At 41.0% G+C, this 20345-nt stretch overlaps 1 protein-coding gene across 1 annotated transcript in view; it reads right to left on the reverse strand.

The window, feature by feature from the left end:
• The window catches only part of LOC112966368 (probable G-protein coupled receptor 83), a 40233-nt gene that overhangs the window by 15130 nt on the left and 4758 nt on the right, over positions 1–20345 (reverse strand). The window contains exons 4-8 of the mRNA XM_026066396.1: positions 20000–20122; positions 19453–19583; positions 18754–18848; positions 1036–1156; positions 108–196 (exon numbers count right to left, since the gene is read on the reverse strand). The gene's annotated coding sequence lies outside the window, so the exon portion shown is untranslated. The remainder of the gene's footprint in view (positions 1–107; positions 197–1035; positions 1157–18753; positions 18849–19452; positions 19584–19999; positions 20123–20345) is intronic.

Genomic DNA, 20345 nt, shown 5'->3' on the forward strand with positions numbered 1-20345 from the left:
ATCTGTCAGGGAGGTATTCTCATGAAAGCAAAGGGTACCACCTACAGAGGAGAACGAACAGCATTTAACTTTGATGGCTACCGTTGCCTGTGGTAACACAGCATTACCTTGGTGCCTTGCCTCCAGCGGTGTCAAGGACCTGCTGAGAATCAAGGAGGTGTTGCTGCATAAATCACCGTTCTCAGACCTCAACAAGCTGCAGTAAAGCACAGTGGATTTCAATGCATTCAGTAGACAAGGGCTTACAATATTTCTTCTTTGGTTCAAGTTCTTTCAAGTCCCAAATTTTAAGGAACTCGCACTCTCAATGTAAAATGTATGTTTTAGTCATTGTTTTTACCAATTTTCCCTTAAATCAATTAAATAAATGACTACAGCTCCATCACCCCTCTTCTCTTTTCATGCTCATGCAACTCAGGGCGACTGTGGATTTCAGTGTGACCCAGGCACAAAATGAAAAGTTTGTACGCAGGGACAGGCCATGAACATTGGCCAGTAATTCAAAGTTTGGATGTTTGCAAAATAGAGAACCCACAGAGGAAAATTATTTAAGCTAATTGAGTCTTTTGGACCTTCACTTCTGAGGGAGAGAGTAGGAAATATGGCCCTATGTCTCTCCCATAACCTGCTCTTCCTATTGTGGGTTTCTTAAAGAGAAGAAGCCAAATCCTAGCTCAATATGTGAGTGCACTATGTCCTTTCCTGAAATCCTTATGCCCATCTATTCCTTCTGGGARACCCAGCAGGAAAAATCTCAGGAAAAATCTTCAGGAAAAATCCCTCCAAGGTGGGACTTGCTACAGAACACCATTATCCAAGAGCTCACAGCAAGTCACTGCAAACCTGCTGCAAAACTTTCTTCCTGACTAATGGGACTGACACAGGAGACGGATGAATTCCTTTTAACTATGTTTAAATGTGTGTGAAAWTGCTCGTTCCTTTTATCGCCACCTGCTTGTCTATGATTTTAGTAGGGGAAGAGTCCATTACGAAGAGAATACATTATACGAACAAAGCCCCAAAGGAAAGGCATACCTTACTGCAGCCAATTATCTTGAATTGAAGCACGAGGCTGCTCCTGATAACAACGAGCAAAACGGAGCCAGGTGTGAGTCCTCTCTCTCACACCCGGCTGGACGCTGCTCAGGTTGAGCCCCTAGAAAAGATGAAGCACTCCTTTCACATTCAATGACATCTGCTCTCCCATCAGCTCTTGCCTCCACGTTGCTGAGCATTGCACCACATCACGCTCAGAACATCTGTAAATGTGCCCAGGGGCCAATTCCAGCCTGTGAGATCCTCCTGTTACTTAGCAAAATCATCCTTTTCCCCTTGATCTGAATCTGAGATAGGATGCAAGCTGGCCAGCTCTGCTGGCAGCCCAGATGGTGGTCTCCGCAAGCGCAGCCTGCTTCGCGCGCGGGACAGGCCAGGAGCCTGCGCGCAGGCAGCTGCAGCCGCTCGGCTGGCAAACGGCAGCTCCCCAAGCTGCAGGACTGGCGCGGCGGCAGCACCCCCCTCTCTGCTACAACAGTGTCTGCAGGGCAGGGCTCTGTGTTAAAACCCCCCACGCTTATAAGCCTATGAAGAAGCAGCAATTTACACCTGCTCTCTTCTTTGAAAACGTGGCATCTGCAAAAAAAAAAAAAAAAAAAAAAAGAGAGATAAATTAATTGTATAACAAGAAAATGTTCAGCCAAAAAGGAAGGCGGTGGAACTCAGTACGTTTATTTTGTCACTCCAAAGTAAACATCACTAATTAATTTCAGGTCCTCCTTGTAGTGCTGTGCTTTCTTTTCAGTGGAATGAATTGCCCTGAGGTGAACAGACTTTGGATGGTTTTACCATATTTTTTTTTACAGAGAAAAAAAATCCTCTCTGTGATGAAAAATGCAAATGAAAGATGCTGGGTAGGATCTGCAAAATACTTACATATATCTCCTGAAATAGTATTCGAGCTTTTATTCTCATGAATTTCCTGGGAAATTATCCCCATTTTGCAGACAGAGGACAGGACCAGATGACTCATGCAGGATCACTCAGGTGTTCCCCGACCCCCCCCCTTTTTTTTTTAAACAGACCCCTTTTTTCTATTGTTTCAGGCAGCCCAGAAGCATTTCAAAATATATCCACCCTAAAAGGAATCAATCCAGTCAGGAGTAATATACAGAACCATTTGCATGGTCAGTTAAAAAAAATTATTGGGCTTTGTAATTTAACGGCCATAACAGCTAATACACCACATATTGACATTTTATTCCTCAGAAAAAAAGAAATCATGCTCCTCTTTGACAGAAGAAACCTATTCATAATGCCACAATGTGGAGAAAAAACTCCCAGGAACTCGATTCTAACACGTGGATGGGTTTACTTGGTCTTTCTTAGGCTTTCAAGTTCATCTTGCTATACATAACTAGGATGTTGTCCTGACACAGTTTTACTTGCATGTTGTCCTTTGGCAATGAGTTCTGCAGCTGAACAATATTCCATGAAGCAAAAAGAAGTGGAAAACAGAAGTGGAACAGGCAAATCCACGAGTGCAGAATTTTGTGCAGCAGAGACAACAGCCCACCACACACTTACAGCCAACACCACAAGCCAGGTAAGGGCTTATTTGCAACCCTCTCTTCCAAACAGGTCTCTGGTGAAGCCTTTGAAATCCTCCATAGGGGGAACACAAGTTCCTAAGCATCAGTTTGGCTCTCACTCTGAGAAATCCAGCTGTGCCATTCAGTTCCGATCAAAGATGAAGTAGACACACCTGCCCACTTGAATAAGCATTTAGTATGTTCCGTTTCAATGTTCTCCTTTAAAACCTGCATTGTGTCGGTCAGAGCCAGACCAGAGGCACCTTGGCTGCCCTGCTCCAGAGGTGGATGTTATCCCCGCTGAGGTCAGCGCTGCAGATTCCCTCAGCTGCAGCTGCAGCTCATTTGAGCTTCCAGCACTGCCAGGAGCATGGGATGSAGGCAGGCAGGCAGGGGCTACAGAAACTGCCCCTTTCAAAGCACGAGGTGACCTTTGCAGTCACAAAAGAAGCCTGACGGTTTCAGAGGGGAAACAACACCAGCCACGGGACTGCTTCACTGAAAAGCCTTTGAGGTTTGCCAGGTGTTCYCACTGAAGAGGCCATCCCTGTAACTTGCCTTTACAGACTTCCCCGTGGAGAACATTTTAGGTATTTACCCAGCAGCGGCGTTTACTGGACAGCAAATACCTCCACTTGTTGATGGAGCCCTTTAAAAGGTGTGCTTGGTGCTGGCTTTGGTGAATAAAGCGAGGAAGGAGAGATAATCAGTGTATGCCGACCTGGAGAAGGAGGTTGTTTCCCAGGGCTGCCTGGGTAGCTAAGCACCGAGGGCAACCAGTCCCACCAGGATTACAGGTTTTATGCTGCTGAGCTCTGACAGAGCAAAGGCTTCTTCTCTAACTGATCAGGATGTGGCAGGAAGTATCATCCCTAGGTTATCCCTCAAGGGATGGCATCTTTTCAAAAACAGTTGTGTCAAAAAAAGTGTGGCTTTGAAGTGATGAAGTGTCTGAAACACAGCCCAGAATAGTCTGTTGCCCAGGAAATTATGAGACAGGTAACAACTAGAAATGAACAGGGGTTTTCTTCTTCTCTAATCTCATGGGCCTGTGGAGGAACAAACTGAATCCAATGGGTGATCCTCATTCACATTTTCTATACTGCTGCATAGTGTTCCTGTTCATCTCTAGGGTTGTTTTCAGTTACGATGTGCAGAGAAACATCATCACTGGCCATGAGGACCAGGGGGAAGATAGAGATTTACTTTCATTAAGATGTAGCTCATAACACAAGCCCATGTATTTCAAAATCCACTGCCCAGTATAAGCCTGAAACTGCACTAAAATAAAAACTGAAGTTTCAGAGAATAAAAAAAAAAGACTGATTTTACTAGCAGCTACAAATGTTCAAACAGGAACTGAGAGCCCTGTTCCTTTATATGATGCAGAAGATAAAATGATTTGAAAGCAAAAGTGAAATGAGAAGCCTTAAAGCATTTCTGAAGACTCTCTTACTGCTGCAAAATAACTCTTGAACATCAGGTTCCTTTTTTCAAAAGGTGACTGGAGAATAGGTGGAGTTCTTCAGGTCATATTTGTGTTCTGCTTTCCTAATGAAAATGCTGATTTTTCACTGAAAATCTGAATGAAAGCCAGGACATAAATGTAAGCAACACAAACCGTAAAATTTAGCTATAGACCAGAAAATTTACCCAATTCAATAAAAATAATCCTGTTTACCTTAGGAAGCAAGTATTTCTTTATAAAAATAAAATTTTCAACTTCAGTCTCTCAAGCCAAACTACTGTTCTTGAGTTTGTCTGCTGCCAACCCACGAGGCTCTCACTTCAGAGCTGAAAGTTGGAAGAGGCAACCAATTTAGGAAGAAAGAGTCTTGCAGAAAGTTTCATGCAGAAAGCATGTCTTTTAGGGAAGAAATTCCCAGTAGAATGAAGGATTGCAATCTATATACACCTGAACCATTAGATGTGKAAGACTGCTTTGTCTCAGGTATATGGAAAGTAGCTTTGAAACTTGCCCTGACATATCACTCCTTACCTTCGTCGGATTAGCACTCATCTACTTTACAGCAGCCTTTTACATCTCTTATGGCTCGGGCATCTCCCACTGGGATTCTTTTATCCTTATAATATTCCTGGTCTCTTGCAACAGGATTTACTCTTTGTGGGATTTTTTTTTTTAACATTTCTTCAAATATTGCAGTGTTTTGGGGGATAAATTTTGGAAACATTGACTATTCCAGTTTTGATTTGCATTCATATTGCAAAAAGTGTTTCTTCCAAGCAGTTCCTTTTCTCTTTCCAACTGCACTTCATTCAACTCTTTTCCTATAATCACAGGAAAAGCAGAATTACCCAATGCTTTATTATCTCTTCTTAACCTTATTGCCACATCCCCATCTGCACTCACTAAAACTCCCGCCTTTCAAGAAAAGAAGTCTACACCTATTCTTTCCTTTCAAAGGTTAGATGCTCTGTTCATTTTCCTGAATGATCTGTGCAACCCTCCATCTCCATTGGATACCCAAAATTTTAGGGATAGTGACACCACACACTCCTTAAGGCAAAACTCACTCTCCTGTGAAGTGACACATGGAGATAATTGCATCATCAGCAGGAAGAGTTCTTTCCTGAAATAGCTTTCTCCGACTCTCTGTGCTTGAAATGACTTGCTTGCCAAACTGCAATTTTTACGTCAGTGTTGTTCACTTTGGTGCTCGAAAACTGAGGGTCTGTTAGATACAGAAATATTAGGCAGGATGTCTTCAAAAATGCCCTTCTGCCTGTCTCTGTGACATGGTGCTCTGGTGGGTGGCGAGAGGAATGCTGAGCCACATAGGACATAGCTCCACATGACAATTTCTCTGGCAGCCAGGTGATTTTAAGAGGTTGTTGACCATCTCCCAGCTATATTTTAGTGCCTTCCAATCTGTGCCTAGACATCTCTTTAAGGAGCTGTAAACCAACTCCAGGAATAAGACTTGCCACTTCACCTGTGCACCCTGATGAAAGGGAAGGTTTTTTAACACCCCATATCTTTTGCTGATCCATTTTGGAGTGCAGCGGAACCATAGCTGTATCAGCAGCACAAAGAGATGTTACTACAGTACAAGGACAATAAGCCAAAGCCTCCTAAAATTGCTTTGTTACATAAAGTTACACAGGAGCTACCTTCCCTATGCATTGCAAGTAGGATGTGAAAGACAAATTTATCCAAGGTTTCCTCTTCTTTGCCTCCTTACTCTCTCATATCTAGGGAGATAGCTCACGTAAATGAGACAAACCAAAATCCTGCACTACCAGAAATCTCTCATCAGGAAAGGAGGAGGGAACCCTGTGTCAAGCAGCTCCAGAGTCTCAAAGTCCAAGCGATAAAAGCCTGCCTGAAGATACTTTGTGATCATGGTGAAGCAGCAGGAGGAAGATGACTCACAGCCTATTAGCAGTATCAATTTGAATTAACTGGGCTGTGATGATTTCATTACTGTTTTCAATAATCTTAATTAAATACTAAGTGATAACTTATTAAGTAAGTTGAGCTAAATCAGCTTCTTTTAATTTATCATTGATTACCCTGAGATGGTTCCTAAAGATCTGAATGTAAAGGTCCAATATTTCCTGTTAAAGCTAGCAAAAGTTTCAGTACGGGCCTAACTGGGGGAACTCAAGCAAAAGAGCTAGCTAAAATGTAAGTCATTCCTTATGAGAGGCATCAGTGGCAGGCTGACATTCAGAACCAGTCTTGAGTTAATTTCTCCTGCCCCGAGAAGTGAACAGAAATCTTGCAGGCACTACACCAAGCAGAGGCAGGACTGCACAGATCTAAAAGTGGAATCTATGATTGGTACTCTATCTCATGTACCTTCATCTCTAAGAAGCAATTGTATCTTTTCCTATGCATTTGATGACTCCATTCTTATAAGCATGCCTTTCTTACAGACATAGGACCCAATGGCAAAATKGAACAGTGGCTGTTTAACTACAGGCAGGACTGCCGAAGGAAAAACAAGGCTGGAATCTTTGAACACTAGAAGTACATGTCCCTGCTATCTGAACTAGAGGAATAGCTCTGATGTCTTCAAATAAGTACTAGCAGTCTGATGTGGTGATGTGGTACAGGCATGATTACAGGGTAAATACAGGGTGTATATATAAAAATTGCTGGATAAAAGTATTTTCAAGAAAAGATTCTAAATGTCTGGGCCTGATTCAGCTCTCAGTTGTGCCAGTTCTGCATTGATGAAACCTTCTTTCAATTTCACACCTTAGGGCATCTCATCAAGTCCACCTTGCACTTGGGAAATTGACCATTTTCCAAAGAACTATGTGGATGTGTTTTCCTCTACATAATCGGCTGGTGTGTTGCCAACAGTTTTAAACTAGCTAACACCTTCATGAAAACAAATTATACCTCTTGTATTTGTCTGTTTGTTGACAGRTGAATTCATTTTTCAAGGCACAGTGGTGCTAGATTTAACAGCAAGGACCACCGAGCTTTTGAATTTGCAGTTTTGATTTGTTGAACCCAACATCTATCAAACATCTGCACCAAAGGAGAAGAATTCAGAGTGGGTTGTGGCAGAAGCCTGAATCCAAACAAATGATTAAGTATAGGAGATGTTAGTGCACAGATGTGCCCTCCCCTTCCATTCCAGAGCTGTGCTCTTCCTTCTCAAATGTTGTTGGTCCGAGTGCTTGTGGCATTGCCTCCATTCTACTCTCTGTATGTTGTCCCTGGAAAGCAAAGGTCCACAACTGAGTCACACCAGGGTGTCTCTATTTAAGGCCAGTCCCAAGAAGAAAACCACAATTACATAGAAAGGAGCCCGAAGCGTGCAGGAGTAGGAGAAGCAAGCACTCCAAACACACCAGTGCAGGTCCCTGAGCGCACCTGGGCAGTGAGCTTGGTTCCCACTGTACCCAGACAAGCTTAGCAATGCATGTCTGTGCCAGAGGCAGAGGGCCTTGTGTTCAAGGCCTCTCCCAAGCTAGCTCTAGGCATTGTGYGTTAGAGAAATAAAGGTGAAATTCTCCAACCACCATCCAGTGGATCCCATAGGATATAGGCACAAGAACTCCTTCAAGGAATTGGGCCTACCCGATTCATCCTGTATGACGCAGGAAACCTGACCACCAAATCAATATCCTGTTTCCATGCTACTGTCAAACCCACGTCCAGCACTGCTCTGATCTGCCTTTGAAGTCTGACTCCTGGGTCACGGTAACACCACGTGAGTCTCTACCCATCCAGTCACTTCTACACTCTCTCCAACATCACCTTCCCCTATCTTAAACTCTTCCCCAGTGAATCACTTTCCTCTTTAAAAGTTTTCTTGAAACTCTTTTTAAGTTCTGAGTAACTTGTGCTTGGAAGTGCTTGGTAATACTGTAAATTGCTGGTGATCAGTGGAATAGAAATGATTTGGTCTTGTTTTTCTCTCCCAGCACACAAGTATTCGAGGAGAGTTTCTTGGAAGTGAGTGAAGGAAAAACAGTTAAGCACCTGTGCTTATCTATTTCTCTGTAACATGTTCTACAAGAGCATGAACGCAAAAATATCCCAGAAGCTCCTTTATACCTTGTCCAGCAAAAATAAGTAAGGGACTGGAAGAACATTTTCATGTTGTGTTCTCTGTGAATCAGTAGGAGAACACCTTAGCAGCAAGAGCCATTAGCAAACTCTGAACTACCCACTGTCCTGAAAGTAATTAATATAATGATAAAGGGGAAATTTTTCTGAAAATTAGATAAAGTCATTCATTTTCTTTGTTGTGTTTTTTTGAAAGACCAAGGATTGAGTCACTGAAAACACAAGTTCATTGGTGCAAAGGAAAGCACATATTAAGGAAAGCCATACTACCCTAAAGGTTCTGCTTTATGATTCAGAGCAGTCGTGTGCCTCCAGAAACATTTTTTTATGACGGTGTCATTCATTTCTCTAAAATTAGTGAAAATCAAATAAGAATGATGCCACTGGGGCTGCAGCGATCATGATAAGTAATTTCAACTAAGACTATTATAGTGTCTAGAACTTTAAGAGGATCTCAGCCTTGAAGAAATGCTTGAAAGGAAAGAATAGCAAAAGAAGAAGAAACAAAGCCATGATGTTTCCTTACCTCCTTCCTTACAGTCAAAGGTTGAACAGAAATCCAAAATCCATGGGAGAGTTCCTACATGGGAGATTTCCAACACCGCCTACAGTTTTTTAAGTTTTCTCTCTTCTGTTCTGTACTGCTGCTGGTTTCTTAAACTAAAGAACTTCTCTTTAGGTTAGAAAGAATCAGGCATTAAATGAATACAGAATGCTTCTTTGACATTTTATATTTCCTTTTTTCATCAATAGACAATACAGCAATTGCAGCTGTCTTAAAATGGACAGGAAGAAATAAGATTTTGGGGAATTAAATAATCTAAGCCATTCACTTTTTAGTTCTTTGGTTTGACTAATTACATTTCTACTTTGCAGTTCCATGGTGACTCTACCATGTCAGTTAATGTTTTGCCTCTCAGAGCAGCAGGAGATAAGGGAGTCGGTACTCCCTTTTTGGAGTTAATACTCAAGAGGAATAAGAAAGGAAAAAGAACAGAACTAGCTGAAGTCACAAGCTACTTCTTCCCATTGCATACATCACCTTTCAGGCTCAAGGCCTCTTCAAGATCATGAGAGAGACAAGAATTTGCTTTCAAACAAATAGGGACCCTGTGATTTACTTTGAAAGAGCTCTCCTGCAGCCTGAACGCTTGATGAATTGCTTGCCATAAAGGAAAGTTTCTTTTATAAGACTGCCAGTTAATTATTCACCTCCATAAAACGAGCACCTGAAGCTTTGTTTATTGTCTCAAACCCAAGAATAGCTGTGACTGCATTAACAACAGCATAAGTGCCAGTCCTAAAAAAAAGATGTTTTTTCAGTAGTACAATACTCCGCTCTCAGACTTGGAGCCGTTCATCTGAATCTCGCTGTTTCAGCTGGAAAGATGCTGATCAAAGACTAAGCCAAAATTTAGAGAGACACAGCTTATTTCACATAAGTAGTTCAGAGATGAAAACATTTATTTCTGTCTTTAGTTCACTACCACATGAGCTAATCCTGATCCCTTCGAGATGAATAGCATTCTCATTGTCTATGTTCTCCTGAAGTTTCCCAAAATTTAGCCCCATAAAATATTAAAAATAATAATCTGGTTGGGAACAGGCTGTCTAGTTTCATGCATTCAAAACAAGAGCATCTCTAACACTGGCCAAAAAAGGTTTTATGTGGTTGGCCTCCAGAGTATTTCCAATTTGCATAGAAATCTTACCTCCAGGAAGTATTACAAATTTTTAATCACAGACAATCTGAAGCAAAGTAGCCTTGGATCATATCCAAACTTCTCCCAGGCTGGGCAGAGGGTTCTGAGTCTGGCACTTTTTAAAAACCCTTCAGCCAACCTAACAGGCAAATGCTTACACAACCCTGAGATTCTTGAAYGAAAGTGGCTATCAGAGCAAAGTTGTTATTAGCAGCAGCAGCATCTTAAGCTGCTAAACCTTAGATGCTAGTACAGAATGTCTTTATAATTAAATATCAGCTCTCTTTCTGAGTCACTTTGGAACATTTGCTGTGAGTCAACCTGAAACAAAACAACAAGTCTCTGAAGCCTGCAAACAAAAGATGTCTTTTTATCCCATGATCCACRGTTGTGCCTTGACACGTATCAGGGAGTGCACTTTTAGAGCAAATGCTGAACAGCTAAAATCACTGCAAGGTATAGCAACAAAAATCATGTCCTAAGCAGCTGTCCAAATTTGCAAGAGGACTGACTCTCATGCATGTGAAAAAAAAAATCAAAGAAAGAACTTCTGCACAAATATTTGGTTTAGGATTTGTACTTGTTTTAGTGCTGTTTCTGTTATAGTGAAAAGCAGGCCAAGCGAAGGCAAAAAAAAAAGTGAAGCTCTGAATTTGTAGTCTCCAGCTTGGCCAGTCTGTTACTAATTAGCATCTCAATCAACAATGATTTTTCTCTACTTTGTATGCAATCAACTTCTCCGGGCAGAAATGCAGGAATTAGAAGGTGTGCTGATGTCTGTTCTAAATGTTTTGACAGCAATGTAAAACATGTCTCAGAGTGATAGTGAGAAATATCTGTGTGAACCAAGATGTCTTGATAGCTCATTGGAAAGCACCGAACAGGGGTGATCCAAGACTGGAACAATAGTTGGACCTGTAGCTCCAGAATGAGGTGGTCCACCACACACTTCTGACAAACAGGAGAGAAGGTCGATGCTTCAAGACCAGCAGATGTTGGCTTGGAGCCTGGGTGCTGCAAGTCAGGAATGAGAAGCGTTGTGGAGCTTTTGTGGAAGAGGCCATCCCAGAATAGCTGGGGCTCCTCCTGGTTAGAATGGGGCCTACTTGGTAGAGTCGTGTCATGGACCAGAATCATCCATTACAGATGCCTTTGGATGACTTTCCCTAAATGTTATTTGGATGGTTAGTAATGACTAAAAATTATGCTTTCTGGCTGAATGTCTGGGGTAAGCAGCAATCTGCTTTTACCTTCTGGCTGCTAGAGTAACATAATGGATATAATGCTTATTTTCTTATGGAACAAAACCTATATTAAAAGAAGACTACCTGGTCTACAAGGTCAGGTCTTCGATTTGATAGTGCTCAGAGAATGAGCTATTCCAGCTCTGACATTATTAACCTTGTGGGCTTTTCAGTGACATTTGTCACCATATACAAAGCGCAGTGTTCATCACCTTGAGCTGCAGCTGTAAGCATTAAGCACTTCCAGAAAACAGCCCCAGTACCAGGCACTCTTACAATGAAGACAACACTGCTGGTTACCGCCTGTGAGTGACTCACACAAAGTCCGTAGCAGAACTAGGAATCCAGTTCTCCCAGGCAACAGGGAAGGAACATATGGTTGTGATTTCAGCCGAGACATCTGAGCCCTGTCTCTCTCTTCCCCCAGCATTCAGCCAGTCTCAGCATAGATACCATGCACATCCCCAAAAGAGAGCTGCTATGTGTAGCATGCACAGTCAGGGAGTCAGGGGGAGCTGCTGCCCTACGCTAGGAATGTGAGAGGGTGTAATACTGCAGAAACCAAGAGCTAACACATACATTTCTCATTTTCCTGTTTTTAAAAGCAGGCTAAAAAAGCAAAGCGCTTCATTGTAGGCAAGAAATTAACACTGTCCAGATTCATTTGGCACGGGAATCTTCCCCTCCCAACTTTGCCTACCTGTAGTTGAGCTACCCTCCTCACCAGTATATAGTTGTGCTTAACAAAACATACTTGCCAGGAAATATCTTGCACTTGTTAATGCAGAATAACATATAAGACTTCTTATCTCTGCCTGCCTTGATTTTTATTTAAGTATTAGACAAGATAGAAGAGAAAACATATGTAAAAAGCATATAAAGATAAAGCAGCAGTTTGTAAGACCTCAGAGCATGTGACAAGGTTTACACTCTTATCTAAGCTGTATTTTTACCTCTTGAGTGATCTTGATAAAGATACTGCCACTCTACATGACATAAGGAATCAACGCTTGTATTTCACTCAGTGTCACAAAAAATGGAAGACAGGGAATTTGGCAGTCTCCCTCATCTCTGCTCTGACACAGCTGCCTGGAAGGCAGAAAAAGAATAAAATAGTTTTTCTACAGCACATTCCTCAATATTTAAGCTAATACAAGGCTGAATTTTATCCCGTTCCTTGACACCTGGAAACAATGCATGTATGTATAAAGTGATGGAATGTTTTGACTAGCTGCAGAAATCAGTCTGTATGTTCTCTCTTGGAGCGTGATCTTATTAAGAGTAGATTGCTTTTACTTACTTAAGCGTAGGGGAACTGGCTCTCCACCTGCCAGACCTAGAAGATTCCTCAGGACTAGGCTGAACACCAAGCTATGATGGTACATGAGGGACCTGACCTTCGCAAGCCATTCATTGGTATCTGAGCACTTTGTAGGAATCTTTACTTTCTTTCTGTAACGAACAAGGATCCTGGGCTCTTTCCAAGCACGGATTTTTAGCAGTTTTGGATAGTTGCAGCTGGTATCTCACCACACATTGCTGGTAGACAGAATTGTATGTCATCACGTAAGTCTCTCATGGAGACATGAGATAAATTAAAATAACTGCTTAAGAGATGGCTACCTGAAAGCCATGTGGATGAACTGCAATTAAGCTTTCTGACCAAAGCTCCTACAGACTATTCATTTGCCTAGGAGGGCCCTTTCAAAGCCCATGCAGACATTCATTCAAGTAATTTTGTTCTGTCTCTCCAAATCACACTGCAGATTTAGCTAATCACATTTTGTCATGGCCAATTGAGTAGTGGTGTAACACATTACTAGGGAATGCCAGGGAGGGGCTTACTTAGCAGTAATAAAGCAAATTATTTCTGTGTCTTCAGAGCCTGTAAATCTCTTTCATGTGTTTTAGCTATAAAGTGCCAAACAGATAGATGACACATTGAAAAGATTGTTTCCTCACATAAACTAATAAAACAGAAAATTAAAACTCCATGGTTAATCTTGGTAATAAGCAGTTTCTACACTTTCAGTTTTAATGACAAGCACCATGAAATCTGAACGACTGTCAGACCCTGGAAGTGTACATAGTGCTCGTTAGAACATGTGCCTTGTAATCACAGTCCAATTATACAGCAACACCATGACAGCACCTGGAAATGGTATGGGCTGAGTTGACAGGGAAGAGTCACAGAAGCCATTGCTTTTTGAGCTATTAAAAGACTTCTTAACAGCAAAGAAAGAGCTCACAACTTGTTACATAGCTCTTAGCAAGGGGAATTATTTGTGACATGTTCATTTGCAGTCTCACTTGGGCTGAAATGACTGAGAACAAACTGCAGGCTCTCAAGCTTCCCTGAACATTTGTAAATGACACTAGTTTCTGCATGAAGTGAAAGTAATCTAAAAGCAAGTGCCAGAATAAATATGTATGGCTTCCAGGTGAGCCAAGGAACACTCGCTATGTTTGCAAAGCAGTAAAGAGCATGTGAGAAAAATGCCTGATTTTCCATACTGTACTGTGGGACAGAGCTAAAAAGTAGGTAAGTGAATGAATGTGGGGTTCATCATCTAGATTTTAAACTTCTAATTTAAGTAATAGCTATATAAGGACCGAGAGCTTAGCCATCAAGAGTTCACAGATCGTCTACTCTGCTGACATGGGAAAGGGTACTTAATCTTTTAGGCAGAAAGTGGTTCTTCCAGAAAGCAGATATGGCCCTCTGATGGAATATAAGTGTGGGCACAAAGACACAAAGGTTGGGTATCTAATGAATAAATATCAACACAGCATTTGCAGATCTTTAGATAGAAAAATACTTAATTAAATGTTATCACTTTAAAATCACCACAGCTGCTACCACAGTTTTCTCCTGAAAGATGGGAAGGTTGATGTTATCTTCAACAGGTGGCCTGAACTCCTGAGGAAATGAGGCTTATGTGACTGTGTATAATGCACATATGCAGCTGTCCCTACCATGCCAGTAACTGGTCTGCCAAAGTCAATCAAATTTGACAATGGACTAGAAGTCTTGAAGACATGAGTTTCCTACAAACATTGTGAGAATAAGGTGGGTAGTGGAGAAAGACCCTCTTAACACACCCACTGAAGAAAAGGTAGGGAGAACTCATCTGCTATCCATTCTGCCACGAAGGAGTTGGCTGGGCTGCAGCAATGTACCCTTACTTGTCTAGCTGATCAGGCAGAAAAGGTAGGTAGGAAATGGAAGGGGAAGAGCTGGAGGTATTTCTATGGAAGAGGACGGTGGGAGTGTGTGAGGTTTCTGTAGAGAGTTTGTAGAGCCTGTCAGAGAGCTAGACAGAGCTGATACAGCTTGGAGGTGAGGAGGCCAGGGAATCAACAGGAAACCAAGTGTTATTGGTTCTGTTTTCCATGAACGACTGTTACGGAAGTGTAGTGACACCCCTAGAAGCTGATGTTCTCTTCCTAGTCACGAAGCCTTTTGGTCCAGTTCCTACTCTTCACATCCACTCTTGGCATTGGCAGGGCTCTCTATGTTAGCTTACAAGGGCCTGTCTCAAAAGGCAGGAAGGACACTTCCCTGTCCACGATGAATATTAGGGCCTGCTGAATCTACCAACCAGAAAACCAAATACAGTGACTGTTTTCATTAAGAATGCAATGTCTGATGAACCTGCTCCTCAATCAAATCTTCTTACAARTATTTCCCCACTGAGTACAGAATGGTAAGGACATGTGTGGGATGCACCGAGTGCCCATAGACTTTAAACAGGAGAAATACCACTCAGTATACAGAAAATTGCTAGTGAAGAGGGCTAACAATTTGGGATCATAAGCAGTGTTTGTTTCTCTGCAGGCCACAGACAAAAATACACGCATACACCTCCCAGCAGCAAAATCTGTCTTTTCCTGCACTGAAGAATTTGAACAAGAAATACAATATTCTGCCATGTCCTCCAAGATTCCCTTCCCATGACAAGAACAACATTATYAGTATGAGAGCAGAACCTCTGATGTACGAGGTGCTGCTACATCCTCTCTTGACATCAGTATGTAACATAGAGATCTGAAGCAGTCTGAGCCAGAATCTCGAATGAAACATTTGAGATTGAGGCTGTGGCGTTCAGCATTGTACATGTTGTAGTTTGTTTAGTTGGTCTTGTGAAGGGTTTGATTTTTAAGGATATCCATTTGAAAAGTAATCCAAGTAAGAGTCAAGCTCCTTCTACCATTGTGGTCTCCAACACACTCTTTTTATTATACAAGAAAGACTTCTTAATAGACCAGGATGACGCAAAATTAAATTACCTGTTGCATCCAAAACAAATAGTGATAATTGCTGTTTTGGAATATTATCCTCTAAACCTAGGATAACAACAAAGCAGTTGGTAATGGCTCTCTATTTGTTACAGCACAGGACCATAAAACAGCAGCTGGTTTGGATCTAGTCTCACTTGGATAAATAAAAGAGAAAACTGAAGTTCTTCTAAACTCCTCAGTTTGTGAAGATGTCACTTCACTTCCAAAAGCAAAAAAGAAAGCAGCAACAATGAGAAGGAGCTAAATAAAGTCTGGAAAATAACCTAATCTATATAAAACAGATGTGGATCATGAGTTATTGGGGTAAGATTCCTCCTATCTGCCTCTGGTAAACCATTCAACAGCCCCTGCCAAAAAGATTCTAGGAAAATCTTTCACATCCTAGACCAACATTTTTGTATCAATAAAAACTCTTGAAGCCCAAGAGCAAGCAATTTTTTAAAACAAAATGGTGTTCCACTTGCCTACAGATGTATTGTGAGACGGTATCTCAACACTTTGTTGGAATTTTGGACTCTTCACTGTACATGAAGCGCTAAAGGAAAGGAAATATCTCTTCTCCACCAATAGATGCTGATGAGGTATTTCCTTTCAAAGGACTATTTAAAAGTTTAAAATCAATCACAAAATAATGCCACAACTAACTCTGCAAGATTCAAAACGGGAGTCGTAGTAATCTGAAGGAGACTTGCTGTGACTAGATTTTCCCTATGTTTTGTGTGACCACATGTAAATGTGTTAYACGGCAGGTAGAGAATCCCATGTTGTCCCTAACTCACGTTTCTTCTCATCTGTCTGCCTCCTACGTGCTTCACCCTGCACTGGAGCCGGGCAGGAATCACACAGCCTCTGCCTGGCTCTGTACATTCACAGGTGAGCTGTTTACCCTACAACCTCTCTCTAAGGCAGCTGCATCTCAACAGTCAGTTTTGCAATCTCAGTGTCATCTGGGAGCAAGGACTGGGAAATCAAGGGTGAATGGCTGATGAGGGGTGAATGTGTGTATTTTGCAAACTCCTCAGAAAAACTATGCTTGATGAACTCACCTTGAAAGTATAGTATGGGTTCTTCTCAATAAGATTTGGTAAACAGAGGCAAAACCTAGAAGTTTTGGAGAAGGTGGTTTGGGAAGCTTCACACTCTGCCTGACAGAGGCAGAACACAGCACTGCATTTTTTGTCGTCTGGCAGCCTGAAGAGTGATGCCTTAGCATGACAACATGCAATACATAGCCGAAGATTTAAAATCAGCCCCTGACTTTGGTCAGTCCTGGTGTAATTCTGTTGCTTGTAGTCAAGATTGTCTATAATCTTGCAACATTCAGACAACTTATAAAACTACTTCTAACAGTTATTAAAAAGAAACAGGAATGTCACTGACTCCAAAGCTTACACATATGCACAGCATGCAGTTTGCTCACCTGAGGGAGGGAGTGTTCTCTGTTATGCTGTCTATGGAGTCTGCTCTCCAAAATTAATAAAGACATTCTAGGGAAATCAGTGGAGTTATACAAGTTTTATACAGATAAGACAAATGGAGGAAGGGCCACTGACCTTGTTATTCAAAAAATTGTTCCACTTTGCAAAGATGTATAGAATTAAGTGGAAAGAAYATAGAATATAGGTAAGATAGAAGATATATAGAATTAAGTGAGATGTGTACACAAGGTGTTCCTGTGAGCATTTACAAGATAAAGAAAAATGAGCACAATGGATAATTTATATTGGTTTTGTGTGCTGCTTATGGCCTTCAGAGCAGATAAACATAATGATTAATTGGTGTCATCACATGCAACACGTCAGGTTGTTGCTATTACAGCATGCATCCCCTGTGCTCCAGGCATATCTTCATATATCTTATTCATATCATCTCAATGGCCAAAGAAGCTGATGAGAATGAAATAAGAATCCACTCAGCTCAAAGCTGAGGTGTCAGAAAAGCAAGTGAGCATGAATTGGTAACATTGATGAGACCTTTAAACGCTCTCAGATGTTCATAACTCCTGGTGCAAACTATTAGGCATTTTTGGTTTTATATAATATACTGGTATTAAACAAAAACAATGGGGCATACATGCCGAGAAAAATTCTCCCCCATTTATCTCCTTGTGAGTGATGTCAACAGAATGTGGACTTCAATTTCTAAGGAAAATCCTTATAAATCTAAAGGGATTGACTAGCTTCTTAAGGCTTATATGAAAATCCTAGCCCAGATCTAGAGATTTCAATTAAAAAAAAAAAAAACCTCAGAGAAGGAAGACCTCAGGACCTAACAGATCTTACTGCTTTAGACTTATACTGCCATTTCTACTTCACTGAATGTTAGCCTTTCCCCCCCACCCTTTTTTTTTTCCTCATGATTTCTGAGTTCAGCCCAGCAATCCACAGCTGTCCTTTAGCTAAGCATATTTAGGGCTGAAAACAAGAAATAATGCAGAATACATTTTACACTCCATTTCAAATCTCTTGCTCAGAGCTGGTTGTTAGAAATATTGGACTGAGTAAGAAAATACCAATTAGCAACAGCAATAGCCTACTATTTACATATGCTATCTGAAATCTTCTGAGAGCTTTGAAATGGTAAGGGAAAACACAGGGAATAGAGTGGTGTTTTAAGATGAGGGAAGAGAGCCCTCAACTGTCCAAGAGGTTCTCCCTCCAGGGTCAGAGCTAGATTAAATGCTTCCTTGTATGTGGCTGCAGGTGTTTCAAAGTAAATGACACCAAGGTGTGAAAAGAAAGTTTTGACCCGAGGCAAGGACAATACATTTGCTTTTCRGATGGGGGAACAAAAACCAGTCAAACTATGCTCACTGCTGAGGAATCATGAGGGAGAAGGCAAATGGAATGCCAGGTGAGATATATTTGCAAGAAGAGCACTTCCTTCAATTCATGTAAAAGGCACTAGCTTCAAAAAGAGGTCAGACAATGACCTAGAAGCTACTGCAGTCTCAGTAAGAGGTGGACTGAAAGAAACCCTTACTTTTATTCTTAATTTATTTGGATCCTCAAGAGCTGGGCAGCATTCATGGCATAAATCATTGGCCCTGATTTCTCTAAATATGTGTTTTAAGGACTTATTGGACGCTATGAGAGCACGTGCATGGCCTGTTCCATTAAAAACATCATCTGATTCTAATCACTCCAACCATTTCAACTAAATGAAGTGCCTGGTTATGAATAGGCACCTAACAACTGAGATGAACCTCATTTTTCCCTGATGCCAATACACACTTTCCAAATCTTCACAGGATCCAGATGTATTGTCAATGCACCCCACCTCACTTATAAAAATTATAGCATATTTGTTTTAAAAGACTCACAATTTACAGAGAAGAGGCAATAAAGCTTGACATTACAAATCACCTGAAGAACCAGTCCAAATGGAGTGCATAGAGCAGCAGGAGATCCTTGGAGAGGTAGTCAGTCAGATGAATTTTGGTGGAGCAGAGGGATGAAATCTGTAAAACAGCAGCTCTCATGAAGCAGTAATAACACAATGGGGTTTTAGTGAGTCAGTTAAATAAAACAGTAAAAAGCAGCCTAAAAGGAAGGAATTAACACAAAAGTTATAATGCATCATGCTTGCACAGCTAAAAGCTGACAGAAACCACAGTCCAATTGAAGTAGTTGTATGGATCAGGATATAGCTTTTGATTATTATTGAATTATTGTTTGTAAGACTGATTAAAGATGGGCAAAATCTGAGAAGGTATTTGGTTTGATCAAGTTTTATTTGAACAAAATGGAACAAGAAGGATTTTAAATCTTGGTTCCATTTGACCTATTTGAAATCCACCAAATTCTGATTTTTTTTTTTTTTTTTTAAATCAGCAAAGCTGATGTTCCCTTGGGTAAAAATGGAAGTGCCGTGTGTAATACAGTGGGAAATGCCAAGATCACCTGTTCATATTCAAATTCTTAGAAAACCAAAAAGCTCTATTCCTAAAGCCTTGTCTAAGCACTCATGATGCCAGCTGCCTCCTTATAGTCCCCATGTACATAGAGATTAAGCATTATTTTAACTAAACTGGTGCCCTTTGGCATTTCTACCAATTGTATTACCATGATTGAGCAGAATCATTCAGGACTCCTTTCTTCACATCTCCTCCGCTTCTAAGGCGAGCCTTGTAACTGGTCTTCATGCTTTTAATGTGATCAAACATGACGACTTATCTTCACAGTGATCTGAGTTTCTGAAAGAGGTGAAATAAGTGATCTTGTCTTATATCCTGAATCATTGTTGACAATAATTGGATACGGTGAAGAATGATCACCCTTCAGGGAAATCATTGGCTAATGAACATTGCAACCAGTTTTATCAAACCTTTATAAAGCTTCACCTAAGGGAAATCACATAATCCAGCCAAAAGCAGATTTCCCAGAAGGGTCCTTATAAAACAATAGTAAAACCTGATATTTATCACATCTACAATTTGAAGTTTCACACTGAACCTTTCAGCCTGTGAATCCCACTCACTCTAGGAAGAGAGCAGGACCCATAATGAAGAGAATTTTTTCCTCCTATGCCCAGTTCCGGGGTAGATTAAACATGGTCAGCAGCAGCAGTATCACACCTATTTAACTGTCCCTTACACAAGAGGCTTTTTACCTGTATCTTCTCCCAAAAGACCAGCTTATTCCTTTACTCTTCATCTGTGGCTCAGTGGGGGATAGGTGACTGACTTTATTTCTCTTTCTTCCACTGGTTTAAAGAACATAGCATTAAGCCCATCTTCAAGAAAATCAGAGGATATGAGTTTTACAAAGAACACCTGTTAAGTAATAGATTTACTTTTCCCAAAATAGGTGCAAATAAACAAACTGATTTCCAAGACAGATTGTAACCAAATTTAAACACCATAAACATTAATTTCCAGTAAAAGTTGTTTCATCAACCACCTGTCCAGTTCTTATATCACCAGAATAGTCTATGACTAAATCAATCATTTGTTTTT

Source organism: Apteryx rowi, unplaced genomic scaffold (assembly GCF_003343035.1).
Source record: "Apteryx rowi isolate R43461 unplaced genomic scaffold, aptRow1 scaffold_24, whole genome shotgun sequence".
In the NCBI taxonomy this organism is placed as follows: domain Eukaryota; kingdom Metazoa; phylum Chordata; class Aves; order Apterygiformes; family Apterygidae; genus Apteryx; species Apteryx rowi.